Here is a 19,943-nt window from a genome sequence, read left to right as displayed (position 1 = left end):
ATGAGGCTTAATTAGTTCTCGTTGACACTCGGACATGGCTGTCCTCAACCAGACCAGTCCTTTACTACTGATCTTTAACCAAATCAATAGCACGACTAGGTACCAATAATCCGTATCATTACAATGAAGTTTGGCTATTGCCTGTTACTACATCAAAGGAAAACAGGTAAACTAATTTTCCCCAAATCTGAACAACATGTCTACAATGGTCTAAAGGTTTCTCAACCCTTGGCACTACTGACATTGTAGGATGTTTAGCAGCATCCCTGGCCTCTACACACTACGTGGCATTAGCACACACAAACCCCTGAGTCATACCAAAATGTTTCCATGTAATGCCAATGTCCCCTGGGAATCAAAACTGCCCCCAGTTGTCAACCAGCAGCCTGAAATAAAATACAAGTTTCCCAGTACAGTGGGAACTGCTCACTGGCTGTTCTCACTATCATCTCCAACATCCTTTTCCCATGCCGCCTTCAGCAATCCAAGCTGTAAAACCTGATTACTCCTCTTCTCAGCAGCTGAGGTTGAACTTAAGTGGTCTGGCCAATGAGAAGATAGCAGAAGTGTACTGGGAAAGTTCTGGGAAAGTCATTCCTTTCTGATAGAAAGAAGAGCTATGAAGGGCATCATTCTGTCTTCCATCCTTCATGCCTCAATCATAGACATGTTGGGTGGAGCCCGAGTAGCATTTTGCCACCATGAAGTCATGAGCCTGAGAGAAAGACCTAGAAAATCACAAAGACACCAGCCCTGATATCACTGAGTTGGTAAGCCAAGACTAGAAACTAGCTAACTCTCACAAAATAAATAACGGTATTTGTCCACACCACGGCACATTGAGCTGTTACTTGCAGCCAAAAGCATTCCCAACTGACACATATGACATACAGTGAACTTCCATTTAAGAAGGTCTGGGGAAAGGGCACTTGAAAACACCAGGCGGACAGTTGTCAGAGCCACACCTGATCTCCACAAGAGGCCCAGTGACTCCAAGCAAGATACAAAGCCACGGACTAAGATGCACCAGTCACAGAGCACACTGACTTCAAAGGATACTGGAATTCAGGTTATAAGGACAGATGCTCCACACTGCAGGTGTTGAATTGCCATCAGGCTGCTTCTGTCCTGGGCAACTCTACGTAGGCTGCACCGGGGCAGAGCAGCAGGGCATTATCTCAGAGATGGTCAGTGATTCCTCCAGGTCAAGCCAGGGCCAGCTGGTTGATAACAACCACCACCATGTGCTGGGCGCATCCTACATGCCAGGAACCAAGCTGAGTACTATGCATTCAATATCTCCCTTCATCTTCACATCCAGCCTACAAGCCAGGATCCCAAACACAGATGGGAAAGCTGAAGCTGGGAGAAGTCAGTTGACTGTGTGTGTTGATCCACCCAGGATTTATTTAACTTCTAGTGTGTGTGAGGCAATATTTTAAGAGCTGAGGACATACAAGTTAAATGGTGTAAAAGAGCCATCTTCTCATGGAGCTAAAAATCCTACTAGAAGGCTGGGCACAGTGGTTCACACCTGTAATCCCAACGCTTTGGGAGGCCGAGGCAGGCAGATTGCTTGAGATCAGGAGTTTGAGACCAGGTTGGGCAACATGACGAAGCCCTGTATCTACCAAAAAACACAAAAAATTTAGCCGGGCATGGTGGCACACAGCTGTGGTCCCAGCTGTTCATGAGGCAGAGGTGGAAGGATCACTTGAACCCGGGAGGCAGAGGTTGCAGTGAGCTGAGATCGTGCCACTACTCTGGCCTGGGTGACAGAGTGAGACCCTATCTCAAAAACAAACAAAAAAAAATAGTATAAAAATAAACTAATCAACGAAAAAGTGTTAGAGTCATACTAAGAAGAAAAAACAAAGACAGTGATGGGATAGGGAGGAAGCAAGAAGGCTGCTTTAGCCAAGGCATCCCGAGGGCCTCTCTGCACAGGTGACATGTGAGCTGAGCCCTCTATAAAGAGAAGGAGGCCGGGCGCAGTGGCTCAAGCCTGTAATCCCAGCACTTTGGGAGGCCGAGACGGGCGGATCACTAGGTCAGGAGATCGAGACCATCCTGGCTAACACAGTGAAACCCCGTCTCTACTAAAAATACAAAAAAAAAAAAAAATAGCCGGGCGACGTGGCGGGCGCCTGTAGTCCCAGCTACTCGGGAGGCTGAAGCAGGAGAATGGCGTGAACCCGGGAGGCAGGGCTTGCAGTGAGCTGAGATCCGGCCATTGCACTCCAGCCTGGGCAACAGAGCCAGACTCCATCTCAAAAAAAAAAAAAGAGAAGGAGCAGCTATGGAAAGATAGGGCAGACCAGCGTTCCAGACAGAGCAAGCAGCAAGGGGAGAGGCTCGGAGGTAGGACAAGCTTGGCTCTGGTCTTCCAGGACTAGAAGGAAGTTTGCCGTGGTTTGAGCAAAAAGCAAAAAAAAAAAAAAAAAAAACGGAAGGAAAGATCAAACAGGCAGGCAGAGACCAGTCACATAGGATCATGTGGGCCATGATAATGGGGTTAGACTCTGTTGAAATTTTAATACTAATTGGTTAAACAGTAATCCTGACTCAAGACCTCTAAAGCCTGTGTTAGGACCACGATACCAAGGATCCCGCCTTACCTCCAGGCCTAGTGATAAAACCAGTCAGCAGACACACAGTAAAACAACTGACTCTTCAAAAAAATACCATTAGTATTTTTTTCTGGCAGAGGTTTCGATCAAGAATAGCCTGGACACCATTCCCACCAGCCATGAGGCATCTCAAGGCATTGCTCAGGATGGCTATAGACCCATCTGGCCAAGGTCCTCTGACACCTCTTGACACCTGTCTCTATCAATCACACGCTCTTTGTTCCAGAATCCAGGGTTTGGATTCTGGTCTTCCCTCCCTAACACCAGAATAGAAAAGTCAGGCTTGCTTTCTTCCTTTTTCCAAGTATGAGACCCGACAGCTCTACCTGCCCTTGAGCAATATCAACTGGAAACTTGACAGGGTTCCCCGCACTGGAAATGCCTTTGTTATTTTTTTCTCATCGTAAAAGCAATTCATGTAGGGAAAAAAATAGAATAATAACAAATCGGGAAAAAATATACAAAGAAAACAAAAATCTCTTTCATCTCCCTACTGATAATTTTGTAATGCAGTTCTTCTCAAACTTTGATGTCCACACAGATCTCCTGGAGATCTTGTTAAAAAGCAGCCATTTGTTTGCTGGCGTTTTTTCTGAGACAGGAACTCTATCACCCAGGCTGGAGTAAGTGGCACAATCACAGCTCTCTGCAGTCTCAACCTCCTGGGCTCAATCCACTCTCCTGTCTCAGCCCTCCGAGTAGCTGGGACTACAGGCATAGGGCACCACTCACAGATAATTTATTTATTTTTATTTTTTATAAAGACGGGGTCTCACGAGGTTGCCCAAGCAGCTCTTGAACTCCTGGGCTGAAGCGATCCTCCTGCCTCAGCCTCCCAAAGAGCTGGGATAATAGGCGTGAGCCACCGCGCCCAGCCCAAAAGGCAGATTCTGATTCAGGAGGCTGCAAATGGGGCCTAATTCTGTGTTTCTCTTTTTTTTTTCTGAGACAGTCTTGCTCCATTGCCCAGGCTGGAGTTCAGTGGCGCAATCTGGGCTCACTGCAACCTCCACCTCCCAGGTTCAAGCAATTCTCCTGCCTCAGCCTCCCGAATAGCTGGAATTACAGGCACACACCACCACGCCAAGCTAATTTTTGTATTTTTAGTAGAGACAGGGTTTCACCATGTTGGCCAGGCTGGTCTTGAACTCCTGACCTTGTGATCCACCCACCTCAGCCTCCCAACGTGCTGGGATTACAGGTATGAGCCACCGCGCCCGGCCAACTCTGTGTTTCTCATAAGCTCTCAGGTGAGCTAATACTGCTGACTCCCTTCACACTTGAATAACAAAGATTTAGCACCGGCCGGGCGCGGTGGCTCAAGCCTGTAATCCCAGCACTTTGGGAGGCCGAGACGGGCGGATCACAAGGTCAGGAGATCGAGACCATCCTGGCTAACACGGTGAAACCCCGTCTCTACTAAAAAATACAAAAACTAGCTGGGCGAGGTGGCGGACGCCTGTAGTCCCAGCTACTCGGGAGGCTGAGGCAGGAGAATGGCGTGAACCCGGGAGGCGGAGCTTGCAGTGAGCTGAGATCCGGCCACTGCACTCCAGTCTGGGCGACACAGGGAGACTCTGTCTCAACAAAAAAAAAAACAAACAAAAAAAAAGATTTAGCACCTACCCTTCCTGAAATGCACAATGATCCTCCAGGTCTCTTTTTTTTTTTTTTTAAGAGTATTTTGCCCTACTGCTTGTTCTGGATGAGATGTCGCAGCCTCCTCTGCTTTACTCTGCAAAGCCTCTTTTCATGATGGGGTGAGGGGAAGAAAAGAAAAACCTGTTCTTTATATAAAAACTACCCGAGGTTGTGCAGGTCTCAACCCAGAGGCTCACACTTCCTGGCTGTGATCTCTCTCTGCAGGCAAGCAGCTCTCAACTGAGACAACCTTGACCTCAGAAGGGGCAGCTGTGGCCAACTTATCCCTGAATGAGCTTAAGAGAAAGGGGTCGGCCGGGAGCAATGGCTCAAATCTATAATCTCAGCAACTTTGGGAGGCCAAGGCGGACGGATCACATGAAGTCAGGAGTTTAAGACCAGCCTCACGAACATGGCAAAACCCCATCTCTACTAAAAATACAAAAACTAGCCAGGTGTGGTGGCAAGCACCTTTAGTCCCAGCTACTCAGAAGGCTGAGGCAGGAGAATCGCTTGAACCTGGGAGATGGAGGTTGCAGTGAGCCAAGATTGCACCAATGCACTCCAGCCTGGGCAACAGAGTGAGAGTGTCTCATAAATAAATAAATAAATAAATAAATAAATAAATAAATAAATAAGTAAATAGAGAGAGAAGGGGCTTTACTAGGCTGCAGGGAGCACAGGTGGTCTGAGGACCGCTTATCAACTGAGAGGAACAGTGGAGCGCACTGAGCGGGAAGTCACAAGGCCTGAGCTCTCATCCTGCCTGGCCCGCTTGCTAGCCATGTGATAGGGACAGTCACTTCCCTTGTTTGGCTACTGGTTTCTGCATGAGATCATGCTCTCCTAGCTCTAGAGTCTATGGAAACTCTGCAGAGACAGGCAGGCAGAGCAATCGATGCTACCAGTCTCCTTCTTACCTTCTCCCTTTGAATCCAGTGGAGAATACAGCACCTCCGCCAGGGCCCACAAGAATCTGCCAGCTTCAAATGTTGACACCACTCAGAGAGAAGCAGGAAGAATGTGCCCACCTACTGAGTCCCAACCAGAGGCTAAGTCATTAAATGACCTATTAAATCCTTGACAAAGAAGGAAAAGTGGCTCCACTCAGTAGCGAGGACTGCGACTCAGGAAAATACCTTTACAGGACCAGACCCATGGGAAGTGGCTGAGGAGGGATTCACTTCCAAGTCCATGGGATCCTGGACCTGCCAGCTGCTAAGCCCTGCTCGCCCTCGACCTCCTTCACAACCTGCAGCAGTGGCCCACTGCAAATTCAGCAAACACTTCCAAATTCAGCAAGCACTTCCAAATTCTGCAAACACTTCGCCACACAGGAGCAATCAAATCCCATCTTCCTGCTTCCTCATCTCCAGGGGCAGCCCCCAGCCAGCAACCAGGTGAACAAGAATAGGCTTCTTTTTATTTCTCATTTAGATCATCATCAAAATGAAAACAGAAAATGGAAAGGCACCCGAGGGAATACCTCCAGGGATTCACAAACCTGTCTGAGAAATGCAGTCAGCTGACACCCCCTAACTCTACTCAGAAACCTCACGTGCATGGGAAAATCAGTCACCTACTTGGGCCTCTCTTTAATGTTTTCTTGTTGTTGTTGTTTGTTTGTAGGTGGAGTCTCACTCCTGTCGCCCAGGCTGGAGTGCAATGGCACCATCTCGGCTCACTGCAACCTCCGCCTCCCAGATTCAAGCAATTATCTGCCTCAGCCTCCCAAGTAGCTGGGATTACAGGCGCCTGCTACCACGCCCAGCTAATTTTTGTCTTTTTAGTAGAGACAGGGTTTCACCATGTTGGCCAGACTGCTCTCAAATGCCTGACCTCAGGTGATCCGACTGCCTTGGCCTTCCAAAGTGCTGGGATTACAGGCGTGAGTCACCACACCCGGCCTTTGTCTTCAATGTTTAGAACTCTCAGGATTTAATGTTTAATGTTTACAGTCGTTTGAGTCCTACATTAATTTTTACCACAAACCTCTAGCCTTCTGCCTGGGGTTGCCATTCAAGCTACAGTGACCTCCTGGAGAGAAAGAGCAGAAATTAAGAACAGGATAGCCCGGGTTAGAATCCTACTCTACCAGCCATGTGATCATGAGCAAGTTACTTAACCCCCCTGCTTCAGGCTCACCAGAGAACCTACCTCTTTGGATGATGAAATGAGGGAAATTGTATTGTGCACCTAGAATAGTGCCTGGTATATACCGAGCATTTAATAAAATTAGCCATCATTATCATCATTGTTGGCAACCCTTACCCCAAGGTATCAAGACCTCTGGCTCCCAGAAGTCGTTTCAACGAGCTACCTTTTCTCCAAAGCCCAGGCAAAGCAATTCAATCCAGGCCTCTGTGTTTGCTGCCCTGGGAGATGAAAGGGTGAAAGAGGACCCCTGGCATGTGGAGAGGGGAAAACAAGCAGGATGCAACCAGGCATTCTGGCTATATTCCTTCTTTAACCTTCGCAACCCTGGAGCTCCAAGTAAACTGGTTCCCATTCCACAGAGGTCAAGCCCCTTAGTCAAGCCCACACACACACATATATACACACACACACACACACACACATATACACACACATATATATACACACACGCACATATATATATATTTTTTTTTTATGAGATGGAGTCTTGCTTTTTTCGCCCAGGCTGGAGTACAGTGACTCCATCTCTTCTCATTGAGGCCTCCACCTCCCAGGTTCAAGCAATTCTCCTACCTCAGCCTCCTGAGTAGCTGGGATTACAGGTGTCCCCCACCACGCCTGGCTCATTTGTTTGTTTGTTTGTTTGTATTTTTAGTAGAGATGGGGTTTCGCCATGTTGGTCAGGCTGGTCTCAAACTCCTGACCTCAAGTGATCCACCCACCCGGGCCTTCCAAAGTGCTGGGGTTATAGGCATGAGCCACCATGCCTGGCCCATGCAGATATTTAAATAGTGGTATTTTGCTGCCTCTCCATGCAGCACGATGGAGGCAACGTCATGCTAGACATTTCCCTGGTGAGATCTTTGTAACACATTAAGCAGGTACAAGCGAGAAAAGAAAAAGAGGGCAATGCTCTCTGAGTGCCCACTGTGTACAAGGAATTCTGCCCAAGGGCAGTCAAGCAGGTGCTGCACTGCAGGCTGAGCCCTGCTCTCCCTAACTCTCAAGCAAGTGCTCCTTCCACACACCACACTGACATCCTTCACTGAACAACTGGGAACCTTAGCCACGCTTGCAAAACTGGGAAGGACCAGAACAGGAAGTCTATAGACAGAAGGCAGACAGGTGGTTGCCAGGGGCTGGGGCGGTAGGGGGATGGGGAGCTACTGCTTAATGGATATGGAGTTTCCTTTGGGTGATGAAAATGTTTTGAAACTAGACAAGAGTGCTGATTGCACAACAATGCAAATGTACTAAATACTAGTGAACTGCTTGCTTTAGAACAACAGTTAATTCTTTGTTTTGTGAATTTCACCTCAATTTAAAAAAAAAAAAAAATTTAAGAAATGGAGTCTGGCTCTGTCACCCAGGCTGGAGTACAGTGGCATGATCATAGCTCACTGAGGCCTCCAACTCCTGGGCTCAATCAGTCCTCCCATCTCAGCCTCCCAAGTAGCTGGGACTACAGGCATGCACCACCACACTGGGTTAATTTTGTACGTTTTGTAAAGAGAGGGTCTCGCTACATTGCCCAGGCTGGTCTCAAACTCCTGGCCTCAAACGATCCTCCTGCCTCAGTCTCCCAATGTGCTGAGATTACAGGTGTAAGCCACCACTCTTGGCCCAATATTTTTATGAAAAGGACTGCAACAGGTAGATGTTGGCTGAGAAAATGTTCCTATTCTAACGAACAACTACAGTAGGATTCTCCCAAGGGTTAGACAAAGCAACTGCACGGAGAACCCAGTCCCCATATTGAATCACACAGTAGAAAAGCTACTCCCGGCTGGGTGAGGTGGCTCATGCTTGTAATCCCAGCACTTTGGGAGGTAGAGGCAGGTGGATGACTTGGGGCCAAGAGTTCGAAACCAGCCTGGCCAACATGGTGAAACCCCCATCTCTACTAAAAATACAAAAAAATTGGCCAGGTGCAGTGGCTCACGCCTGTTATCCCAGCATTTTGGGAGGCCTAGCCAGGTGGATCACCTGAGGTCAGGAGTTCGAGACCAGCCTGGCCAACATGGTTAAACCCCATCTCTACTAAAAATACAAAAAAGAGCCAGGCATGATGACAGACGCCTATAATCCCAGCTACTTGGGAAGCTGAGGCAGGAGAATCACTTGAATCCAAGAGGCGGAGGTTGCAGAGAGCCAAGATTGCGCCATTGCACTCTAGCCTGGGCAACAAGAGCAAAACTCCATCTCAAAAATAATAATAATAATACAAAAAATTACCCAGGTATGGTGGCAGGCGCCTGTTATCCCAGCTACTCAGGAGGCTGAGGCTGGAGAATCACTTGAACCTGGGAGGTGGAGGTTGCAGTGAGCCGAGATCACACCACTGCAACAGAGTGAGACTCCATCTCAAAACAAAATAAAATGAAATTTTAAAAAATAAATAAATTTACATATATTTACATTTACATAGATTTATACTTTTATAAAATAAAATTAATAAATGTAATAGAAACCATGCCTCGCTTCCACGGGCCCCTCCTGCACCCCAATCTCCCCCTACCTGGCATGGCTCTTCCCTCATGAGATGGCAAGTCTCACGGCAAAGGCCTTCTGTGACAGCCACCCCTGCCTCAGTTGCTGTTCCTAGCTCTGGCCCTTTTGCTCTCATTTCCTTTACCCCGCACTGAATTTTCTATGCAGTGGCTACAGCATCTGGAAACGCAGATGAATACACAATAAATGACTTACTAGTATTACAGGATACACACAATGATGTTATGTGATTCATCCAATGTGCCCTGCAAAACTGCAATGAACACGGCATTTCTCTAAGCCCTGCGTGTGCATCTGCGGTGGGCTGCCTCACATGATTTGTTTCTGATTTTCACTGAACCTGTACCTTTAGCATACCCTAGAATGGGGGTCAGCAAGCTTTTTCTGGAAAGAGTCCCGCCGTCAACATTTTAGGCTTTGTGGGCCAAAGGGTTGCTGTCACTACCCTACTCTGCCACTGCAGGGTGAAAAACAGCCATAGATAATGTATAACGAACAGGTCTTGGGCTGGATTTAACAGCCCACTGCCCTGGCAGAAATAATGAAGGATGGCAGGTTAAAAATTAAAACAATAGTATCTGTGTTTGTAGACCTTACAGCCACCGTGCAATTAGACGGTTAAACGTAAGAGTTCCCCAGCAGGCCGTAGACCAGGCCCACATCATAATCATGCTCCCATCTCCCCTCACCGTCTAACCAAGGCCCCATACAGAGTCTTGCAGAGAACAAGGACATTATCAACCTGTTGTCACTGCAGAATTCATCCTCAGTTACACTGGCAGGCATCTGGGATGCCTGGCGCTACCAGCCCAATGATGACTTTAACGTTGTTGCTATTGTCTAATTCCCATCCCACTCCCCAAAATCCACAACCATTCCAAATAAAGAAACTGAAAGAAAGCAGAAGCAAAGGAGGAGGGGGCAGAAAGGGCTGCCCAATATATGCCCGGGGCACATACAAGACCAAGAGGGACCCCTGCAATAACCAAGGGGTAAGGTGGGGGATAGAAATGAGTGGGGTGGGCTGGCAAGGCACAGATCACAAGAGCAGAGCAGGTGCCCCTCTCGAGATGACAGCTGCTACCCAGTACTGGCAGACAGTACCTCACAGCAATACCAGTAATTGCCTCATCTCCTGGTTTTTCAAGAGAGGCTGAAAATCCAGATTTTTTGTGTCAGTTAGTTGGCCCCTAACTATACTCTTGTTAGAACAATGTTCCAGCCAACTCGGCATGAACCAAACACAACACATCTGGGGCCAGGTCTGCCGCCAATCCGCCATACTGAGACATACGTTTAACCCTCATATCTATCTGGAAGGTGGGGGCTGGCCACCCTGGTGTAACAGACAAAGGAACTGAGGCTACGAGACATTGATCATTTGCCCAAAGAACAGCTCAGAGGTGACAGACCCGACATTTTACCCCAAACCTTGTACCTTCCAACCTTCACAAAACCAGGCTCACTCCTTGAATGGCTCAATCTCGGCACAGAAAAGGGCTCCGTCATCAAAGTACCACCAAAGAAAAAACTACCTCCCGATGGCTGACTCAAATGGTTCCCTTCTCAGAGAAATCTTCCTGCAGAGGGTCCCGCAAGGGGCACACTGCTGTCTCCCCACACAGCGCTCCCATGGCCCTGCAGTCCTGCCATAGTGCTGGTGTCATCCCTGTCGTGGAAGGGATTATGCATTGTGAGCTCTCCGGGATAGACGGGAGCCTCACGAACTCTCCCATCACAGAAGGAACTCAACAGCTGTTGAATCTAGATTCTGGTGCAGTTCACTTCTGTGGCTCCCCAAGTGGCTACTTTAAATAAAAAGGACCAGGACTGGCCAGGACACAGCAGCCGCCTCATTCCTGTCATGGGCAGAGCGAGGTGGTGGTTTCATCTGCTCTAGCCTTAGCACACGCACAGATAAAATGGACAATCGTTCTTCCCCAAAGTCAGGGCGCTGGTTCCAGTATCGTACGGTGAAGTGGCACAGCTGGCCCAGGACAAAAGGACAGACTATCTGCCACCACACAACAGAAAGAGACAGGCTCTGCATGTAGACAGATGGGCTCAGGCCATCCATGTGGGCTTATGGTGTCCAAGATCAATGACAAAATAAATGAGCAAAGAATGGGGACCATCAGTTTACTCTAGAGCAGGCCGGGCGTGATGGCTCCTGCCTGTAATCCCAGCACTTTGGGAGGCCGAGGCAGGCAGATCACTGGCGGTCAGGAGTTAAAGACCAGCCTGGCCAAAATGGTGAAACCCCGTTTCCACTGAAAATACAAAAATTAGCCAGGCATGATGGTGCCCACCTGTAATCTCAGCTACTGGGAGGCTGAGGCAAGAGAATCACTTGAACCCAACAGGGTGGAGGTTGCCGAGATTGCACCACTGCACTCCAGCCTGGGCAACAGAGTGAGATTCCATCTCAAAAAAAAAAAAAAAAAAAAAAAATTCTCTTGAGCAGGGATTGGCAAACATTTTCCGTAAAGAGCAAAACAGTAAATATTTATATTTTAGGCTTTGCAGGCCATACACTCTCTGTCACAGTTACTCAGTTCTGCCATTGTAGCCTGAAAGAAACCACAGACAATAGTAAATGAATAGATATGGCTTTGTTCCAATAAAACTTTATTTGCAAAACAGGAGGCCAACCCAGTTCACCAGTTCTTGCTGTAGAAAAAAAAAAAAAAAAAAAAACACTAACATGGCAATGTGCAAAAACTTTAAAGAGACAAGAGGCTAAGCATGGTGGCTCACACCTGTAATCTTGGAATTTTGGGAGGTAGAGGTAAGAGAATTGCTTGCGCCTAGGAGTTTGAGACCAGCCTGCGTAACACAGTGAAACACCGTCTCTACAAAAAGGTTTTTTTAACTGGCCAGGCGTTGTGGCTCACACCTGTAATCCCAGCACTTTGGGAGGCCAAGGCGGGCAGATCACAAGGTCAGAAGATTGAGACCATCCTGGCAAACACAGTGAAACCCCGTCTCTATTAAAAATACAAAAAAAAATTAGCTGGGCGTGGTGGCGGGTGCCTGTACTCCCAGCTACTCGAGAGGTTGAGGCAGGAGAATGGCGTGAACCCAGGAGGCGGCGCTTGCAGTGAGCAGAGATTGCACCACTGCACTGGGCAACAGAGCAAGACTCCGTCTAAAAAAAAAAAAAAGTTTTTTCTAAAAATTAGCTGCGTGTGGTGGCACACACCTGTAGTCCAAGTTATGAGGGAGACTGAGGCTGGAGGATCACTTGAGCCTATAGGTCAAGGCTGCATGCAGTAAGCACTGATCACACCATTGCACTCCAGCCTAAGCGACAGAGCAAGGTCCTATCTCAAAAAAGAAAGAAAGAATATCTTCCCTCCTGGTTGGAGAAATGCAAATTATATCCTTACTAATAACTACCACAAGGCCCCATTATATAACTACAAATTAACCAAGAAACTTTTTTTTTTTTTTTTGAGATGGAGTCTCAGTCTCGCCCAGGCTGGAGTACAGTGGCATGATCTTGGCTCATTGCAACGTCTGCCTCCCGGGTTCATGTGATTCTCCTGCCTCAGTCTCCTGCGTAGCTGGGATTACAGGCACCCACTACTACATCCACCTAATTTTTGTACTTTTAGTAGAGATGGGGTTTCACCATGTTGTTCAGGCTGCTCTCAAACTTCTGACCTCAGATGATCCACCCACCTCGGCCTCCCAAAGTGCTGGAATTACAGGCATGAGCTACCATACCTAGCCTCCAAGAAACATTTAAGGTGAAATTCCCCAATGCCAGTAAACCTATGATAAATCAAGTACACACCACTGGTAACAATTTATGGGTGCAGGAAGTACTGAAAAGCGATGTGGCAATGCATATCAAAAGCTACAAAAAAAATCAAAATCCCTTTTGACACCTTGGAAATTAAGCTAAAAAGGAACAGGGGAAATGAGAAAAGATACAAATAACAATTTCACCTGGTCCTCTATGTTCCAGGTCCTGAGAAAGGCACTATACATTCATTACTTGCTTTAATTTCCATTTTCTGATAAGGGAATTAAGAGTAAGAGTCAGAGTCAGGCGTGGTGGCTCACGCCTGTAATCCCAGCACTTTGGGAGGCTGAGGCAAGCAGATCACAAGGCCAGGAGTTCAAGACCAGCCTGGCTAACATGGTGAAACTCCGTCTCTGCTAATAATACAAAAACTAGCTGGGCGTGGTGGCACGCACCTGTAGTCCCAGCTACTGGGGAGGCTGAGGTGGGAGGATTACTTGAACCCGGGAGGCAGAGGTTGCAGCGATTAAGCCGCTGCACTCCAGCCTGGGTGACAGAGCGAGACTCTGTCTCAAAAAAAAAAAAAAAAAGAGTAAGAGTCAGAGAAGTTCAAAATTCTGCCCGGGCTGGCACAGTGGCTCACGCTTATAACTCCAACACTTTGGGACGCCAAGGAGGGAGGGCTGCTTGGGCTCAGGAGTTTGAGACCAGCCTAGGCAACATAGTGAGGCCTCGTCTCCATGAAAATTCAAAAACAAAAAAAAATTAGCCGGGCAGGGTGGCACACACCTGTAGTCCCAGCCTCTTGGGGAGCTGAGGAGGAAGGATCACTTGAGCCCAGGAGGTTGAGGCTGCAGTGAGCTATGACTGTACCACTGCACTCCAGCCTGGGTGACACAGTGAGACCCTGTCTCAAAAAAATAAGACAGAAAACAAAAACTGCCCAAGTTCTTCAACAGGGAGTTAAATCCAGAACTTGTCTGCATCCAAAGCTTTTCCACAATAACACAATGACTTCCTGAGCATCAAAGGGCACGAAGATTTTTACTGTAGTGTCCTAGTATAGGGGTCAGTCAACTATAGCCCCCAAGCCAAATCCAGCTGCTGACTTTCTCTAAATAAAGTTTTATTGGAACATAGCCACGTCCTTTCATTTACCCATGGTCTGTGGCTGCCTTCATGCTACGACAGCAGAGATGAATACTTGAGGCTGAGACCAGATGGCCCACAAAGCAGAAAATATTTACTATCTGGCCCTTCACAGGAAACGCCTACCAAGAACACCACAAATGGAATTGACTGTCTTTTGCAATGGGAGAGGGGTTAAATAGCTGCGGCACATCAATTTGGTGGAATGTTATGCTGCCTTTTCAAAGAATTTTGAAGATAAGGAACGTGGATAAGTGCTATCATCTAAGCAGAAACGCTCATTCAAACGTAGATACAATGCAATTATGCAAATACATATATAGTGTATGCTCTGAACAAAGGCAGAAGTGGAATACCTACAAATTTAAATATTAAATGTGCCAAGAATGTATATTTAAAGGTATATTTTGTTTTCACAATAGTCTTTAATGTCGTTTTGGGTTTTTGCTTTTTTTTTTTTTTTAAGTTGTAGGAGGAAAGAGCGATTCCAAGAAACACAGATGCAAGCAAAGAAAAATGAGATGGAGTGGGCAAGATTCCCTCCTCGGAGGAAGCGGGGTACTGCCTGGGTGGGCAGAGGAGACACTAGTGCCAGGTCTCTGAAGGGCTCCCAGACAGCAAAATGTCAGGGCAAGGAAAAGAGTCCTCACTGCCCTTGCAGGCTTCAAAGTGCTCAGCCCCCACCCAACCTGCTCCCCTACAGGCTCTCCCACCTCAGGTAAAGGCAATTCTGGTTAGACGCGGTGGCTCACGCCTGTCAACCCAGCACTCTGGGAGCCTGAGGCCAGTGAATCACCTGAGGTCAGGAGTTTGAGACCAGCCTGGCCAACATAGTGAAACCCCATCTCTACTAAAAATACAATAATGAGCCAGGCGCTTGAGGCGGGAGAATCGCTTGAACGTGGGAGACAGAGGTTGCAGTGGGCAAAGATCATGCCACTACAGTCCAGCCTGGGTTACAGAGCGAGACTCCAACTCAAAAAAAAATAATAATAAAAGATAAGGCAATTCCCACCCCTTTTAGCTGCTCAGGAAGAAAACCTAGGAGCCACCTGCCTCATGAAGCCTCTGTTGCCACATCACATTCCTAACTACCCCATCCAAAATTACAGCAGCCCTTCCCCTGAAGTTCATCCTCCATCCAGACAATTTAGTCGGATGGACTCCCAGCCACAGGCTCCAGACTAGACTTATGGTCCAGACCTGGCCAACCACCGTCACAGCGATGGGTCACAGGATGACCACGTGGCCAGCCCGACTCTGGTGGGTCCGCCCCAGGACTCTGGCTAGAGCACTAGGGAAAGCAGCTCACTTTGTGCTCGGGTATTGCCGGGTTGGAGGATGAGGTCCAAGAGCTACTGGTGGCTCTCTCACCTCCGTGGAGGAGCGGCTGCCTGTGGATGAAGCCCACAGAGAGGAAAGCCGAGTTGACAGCCAGACAGATAGTCCTGATAGTCCTTTACCACGTGGATCCAGCTAAGCTCAAAGCCAGCCCTATAAGACACCATACATTCCCATGTTGCTGAAATCAGTTTGATCAGCTTCTGTCACATTCCACTGAAAAGAGTCCTGGCTAACACACTCAGCACGATCCCAACAAAATCTGGTACATTCATTCCTTTTGCTTCAACAGACCCCAATGGTAACAACCTTTTGATAAGTGATAGAGGATATACCAAATTATCATCCAGTGTTTGCTGAATGTTGAACCCCGAATTTCTGGCCAACCTCTGCTTCCACCAGAGCCCTCATGCTTACTGGCAGCATTTGAATTTAGTGTAACCGCTTTGGAAAAATCAATCCAACTGAGTTTAATTATGTGCCAAAAAAAAAGGCATCAAAAGTGATAAACTCTTCGATATCAATGCTACTTTTGGAAAATCACCCTAAAGACATAATCTAAAGGATGGAAAACTACCTTGAAAAAAAAAAATGTTCACTGCATCATTACTTTGAAACAAAAAGAAAGAAGGAAAGCCAGGTATAGTGGATCACACCTGTAATCCTGGCACTTTGGGAGGCTGAAACAGGAAGATCACTTGAGGTCCGGAGTTCAAGATCAGCCTGGGCAATATAGTGAGACCCTGTCTCTACACCAAATTAAAAAGTTAGACGGGTGTGGTGTTGTACCTTTAGTCCCAGATACTCAGGAGGCTGAGGTGGGAGGATCACTTGAGCCCAGGAGGTCAAGGCTGCTGTGAGCTATAATTGTACCACCACTGCACTCCAGCCTGGGCAACAGAGCAACATCCTGTCTCAAAAGAAAAAGAAAGGGAGGAAAGAGAAGAAGAAAGGGAGGAAGGGAAAGAGAGAGGGAGAGAGGGAGGAGAGGCTAGAGGGAGAGAGGAAGATAGGCTAAGTTTCCACAACTAAAATCGATAGTTAAAAGTTGTACGACATGCAAAGTGGTGGATGAAAGATGGACTATACAGTCCATAAAAGTGATCAATAGGGAATCCATGGAGCAATGTGGTAAAGTTTTGTCCTGAAATGTTAATGGTGAAAAGCAAGAAAGCAAGATGCAAAGTTGTATGATAATAAAAAAATTACTGCAGCCTGTATCAGTATTTCTCAATTTTTTTTTTTTTTTTTTTTTTTTTTTTTTGAGACAGGGTCTGAGGGTCTGGCTCTGTCACCCAGGCTGGAGTGCAATGGTACTTTCACGGCTCACTGTAGCCTCAACCTCCCAGGCTCAAGTGATCCTCCCACCTCAGCCTCCCGAGTAGCTAGGACCATGGGTATGCACCATTACACCCAGCTACTGTGTGTGTGTGTGTGTGTGTACACAGACGGGGTCCCGCTATGTTGCCCAGGCTGGTCTCAAACTCCTGGGCTCAAGTGATCCTCCCAGCTTAGCCTCCCAAAGTGCTGGAATTACAGGTGTGAGCCACTGTGTCCTGCTCAATCTGTTTCATTCTTGCCCTCAAGGATACTTTTTAGACACTTTTTTGCTAATCATCCTCTCCATGAAAAAGTCATACCACAGACACAATGTACATATGTACTATATGCCTATCTGTGCTTTCTACATCCAAGTAAGTTTTTTTTCTCTCCTGAGAACCAGTGTTCAACCCCTTGGGGGTGATATCACCCCCACTGCAAATATATGGCCTATGTATAGACAAGACAGTGGCAGATGGAAGGTGCTTTATCTGGAACTAGGCTCACATTGCCACAAGTTAGAGAAATCTATAAAATCTTGGATTTTAGTTCCACATTTTAAGAGCTCTAAGCATTTGAGTTCCTATCAGTTACCTGGAGTCAAGCAACCAGGAAGCAGGAGAACCAACACCAGTAGGACCTAGTCCATCGCAGGTGGGGATCAACTGTTTGCTGATGGTGGAACATGTACTTCTTGCATTCCACCATCATAGATCAATCCAGTGCCTTCACGAGGGGGGGAAATGTTGATAGCATCACTTTCTACTTTGAATGAAAACCACAAAGATTCTTTTTTCATTCATTCTTTCATTCATTTCAGCTGATTCCTTATTCTAAGTACAAGCCACTGCCGGAGAGGGCCCAGTCAGTGCCAAGGAGAAAACTGTGACCTTCAACATTCCAGAAAACTAAGAAAGAGCAGCCGGGCACAGTGGCTTACGACTATAATCTCAGCACTTCGGAAGGTTGAGACAGGATGGCTTAAGGCCAGGAGTACCAGATAAACCTGGGCAACGCGGTAAGACCCATCTCCACCAAAAAAAAAAAAAAAAAAAAAAAAAGTAGACCAGGTGCCGTGGCTCACGCCTGTAATCCTAGCACTTTGGGAGGCCAAGGCAGGCGGATAACCTGAGCTCAGAATTTTGAGACCAACCTGGGCTACATGGCAAAACCCATCTCTACTAAAAATATAAAAAATTAGCCAGGCGTGGTGGCGCGCACCCGTAATCCCAGCTGCTCGGGAGGCTGAGGCACAAGAATCACTGGAGCCCAGGAGGCAGAGGTTGCAGTGAGCCAACATTACGGCACTGCACTCCAGCCTGGACAACACAGTGAGAATCTGTCTCAAAAAAGTATTTGTTAATTTTTAAAAAAATTTTTTAATACAAAGCTGCCAAAATATACATCAATATCAGGCAAGAAACAGCAGTAAATTACCCATTAAGCCCAAAATTCTGATATGTGACGAATCTTTGAGCTCATCTGTTACACAAATTATTTGATCACTGTGGGCCTGGCTTTCCTCACCCTTCAAATGCAAATCTCAGTGTCTCCTTAAAAAACACTGATGTTAATGAGCATCTAGGAACTTAAGAATCAAGACTTGGCCGGGCGCGGTGGCTCACGCCTGTAATCCCAGCACTTTGGGAGGCCGAGGCGGGCGGATCACAAGGTCAGGAGATCGAGACCACGGTGAAACCCCGTCTCTACTAAAAATACAAAAAAAATTAGCCGGGCGCGGTTGTGGGCGCCTGTAGTCCCAGCTACTCGGGAGGCTGAGGCAGGAGAATGGCGTGAACCCGGGAGGCGGAGCTTGCAGTGAGCCGAGATCGCGCCACTGCACTCCAGCCTGGGCGACAGAGCGAGACTCCTCTCAAAAAAAAGAAAAAAAAAAAAAAAGAATCAAGACTTACAGAAGACAAAACTTGAGTATAATAATGACTTTCTGGCTCTACAAGCTCTACTTTCCCAGTAACAGCAAACACGTATCTGAAAATCAGCATTCCTTACATAGTCTGAAGAAGTGGGCAATCAGGTATTCCCATCTACTGGGTTCTCTAAAGAAAAAGAAACAAATTGTGGCCACCATCCTACAGTAACCACCCCTACATGTCTGCAGACATCTTTCTTCCTGATCATTTTTTTAGTTCTACATACATATAAGAATCCATAAATATTGTCTTGTGTATGTTTTAATTTGGACCAAGGTATATATTTTAGGTATAATTCTACACTCTGCTTTTTTTTTTTTTTTTTTTAATTGAGATGAGATCTCGCTATGTTACCCAGACTGGTCTCTAACTTCTGGACTCAAGCAATCCTCCCACCTGGGCCTCCCAAAGTGCTGAGATTACAGGCATGAGCAATCACGCCAGACCCACCCTGCTTTTCTTACCGAACATTAACATTGAGATACTGCCACGGTCATGTGTATGAATCTGTATCACTGCTTTTAACATTTCTGAGGCTTTCCATCAGTTGACCACAGCACACTAGGTTTACCTACTCCCCAATTAATGGTCATCTTAGTTGTTTCTGGCCTCATGACACCCATTTATCTTGTGTATATATTACCTAGGGCCCTTCCACTTCCTGGTTATTTGTACTTAATGTATTCAGCTTTGCACCCATCTAGCCTCTGACTCTACTCAAACATTTTCAACTCAAAAATACAGCAGACTCTAATTACCAATTTATAGCACACACAAGAGACTGAAAAACACTTTATGCCACACCAAAAGGATGCAATCAGCAGAGACCTGCAAAGGATCCTTGGGATAAATAACTGTTTCCTTCAACAACAACTGCAAGAGGAAAAAGGAGAGAGACTAAAGGGCAGCCTGTAGTTTAAAAAAAGACTCCCTGCTTCAAAAAACACCATCAAGAAAGTGAAAAGAGCCCAGGCACAGTGACTCAGGCCTGTAATCCCAGCACTTTGGGAGGCTGAGGTGGGCAGATCACTTGAGGTCAGGAGCTCGAGACCAGCTAGCCAACATGGTAAAACCCCATCAATACTAATAATACAAAAATTGGCCAGGCGCGGTGGCTCATGCCTGTAATCCCAACACTTTGGGAGGCCAAGGTAGGAGGATCACTTGAGGCCAGGAGTTCGAGACCAGCCCGGTCAACAGGGCGAAACCCCATGTCTACTAAAACTACAAAAAAATTAGCTGGGTGTGGGGCAGTGCACCTGCAGTCCCAGCTACTCCAGAGGCTGAGACAGGAGAATCACTTGAACCCGGGAGGCAGAGGTTGCAGTGAGCCAAGATTGCTCACTGCACTCCAGTACTCCAGCCTGGGTGATAGAGCAAGACTCCAAATCAAAAAAAAAAAAAAGAAAAGAAAAGAAAATGAAAATGAAAAGACAAACCATGGAGGGGGAGAAAAAATTTGTAAACAATAAACCTGATACGGGACTTGTATCTAGAAATTACAGAGGATTC

General features: G+C 46.9%; 1 protein-coding gene and 1 long non-coding RNA gene across 45 annotated transcripts in view; both read right to left on the bottom strand.

The window, feature by feature from the left end:
- The window catches only part of SNX29 (sorting nexin 29), a 657,788-nt gene that overhangs the window by 633,687 nt on the left and 4,158 nt on the right, over positions 1 to 19,943 (bottom strand). The gene's annotated exons all lie outside the window — the stretch shown is intronic.
- On the bottom strand, positions 14,281 to 17,564 carry LOC144338406 (uncharacterized). The gene is made up of 2 exons (XR_013412487.1): positions 16,731 to 17,564; positions 14,281 to 15,903 (listed from the first exon to the last, which is right to left on the bottom strand). It is a non-coding gene; the product is annotated as an uncharacterized LOC144338406 (long non-coding RNA).

This window comes from Macaca mulatta, chromosome 20 (assembly GCF_049350105.2).
Source record: "Macaca mulatta isolate MMU2019108-1 chromosome 20, T2T-MMU8v2.0, whole genome shotgun sequence".
Taxonomy (NCBI): domain Eukaryota; kingdom Metazoa; phylum Chordata; class Mammalia; order Primates; family Cercopithecidae; genus Macaca; species Macaca mulatta.
Note: the sequence above shows the minus strand (reverse complement) of the source record. Positions and strands in the feature narration are given on the sequence as shown.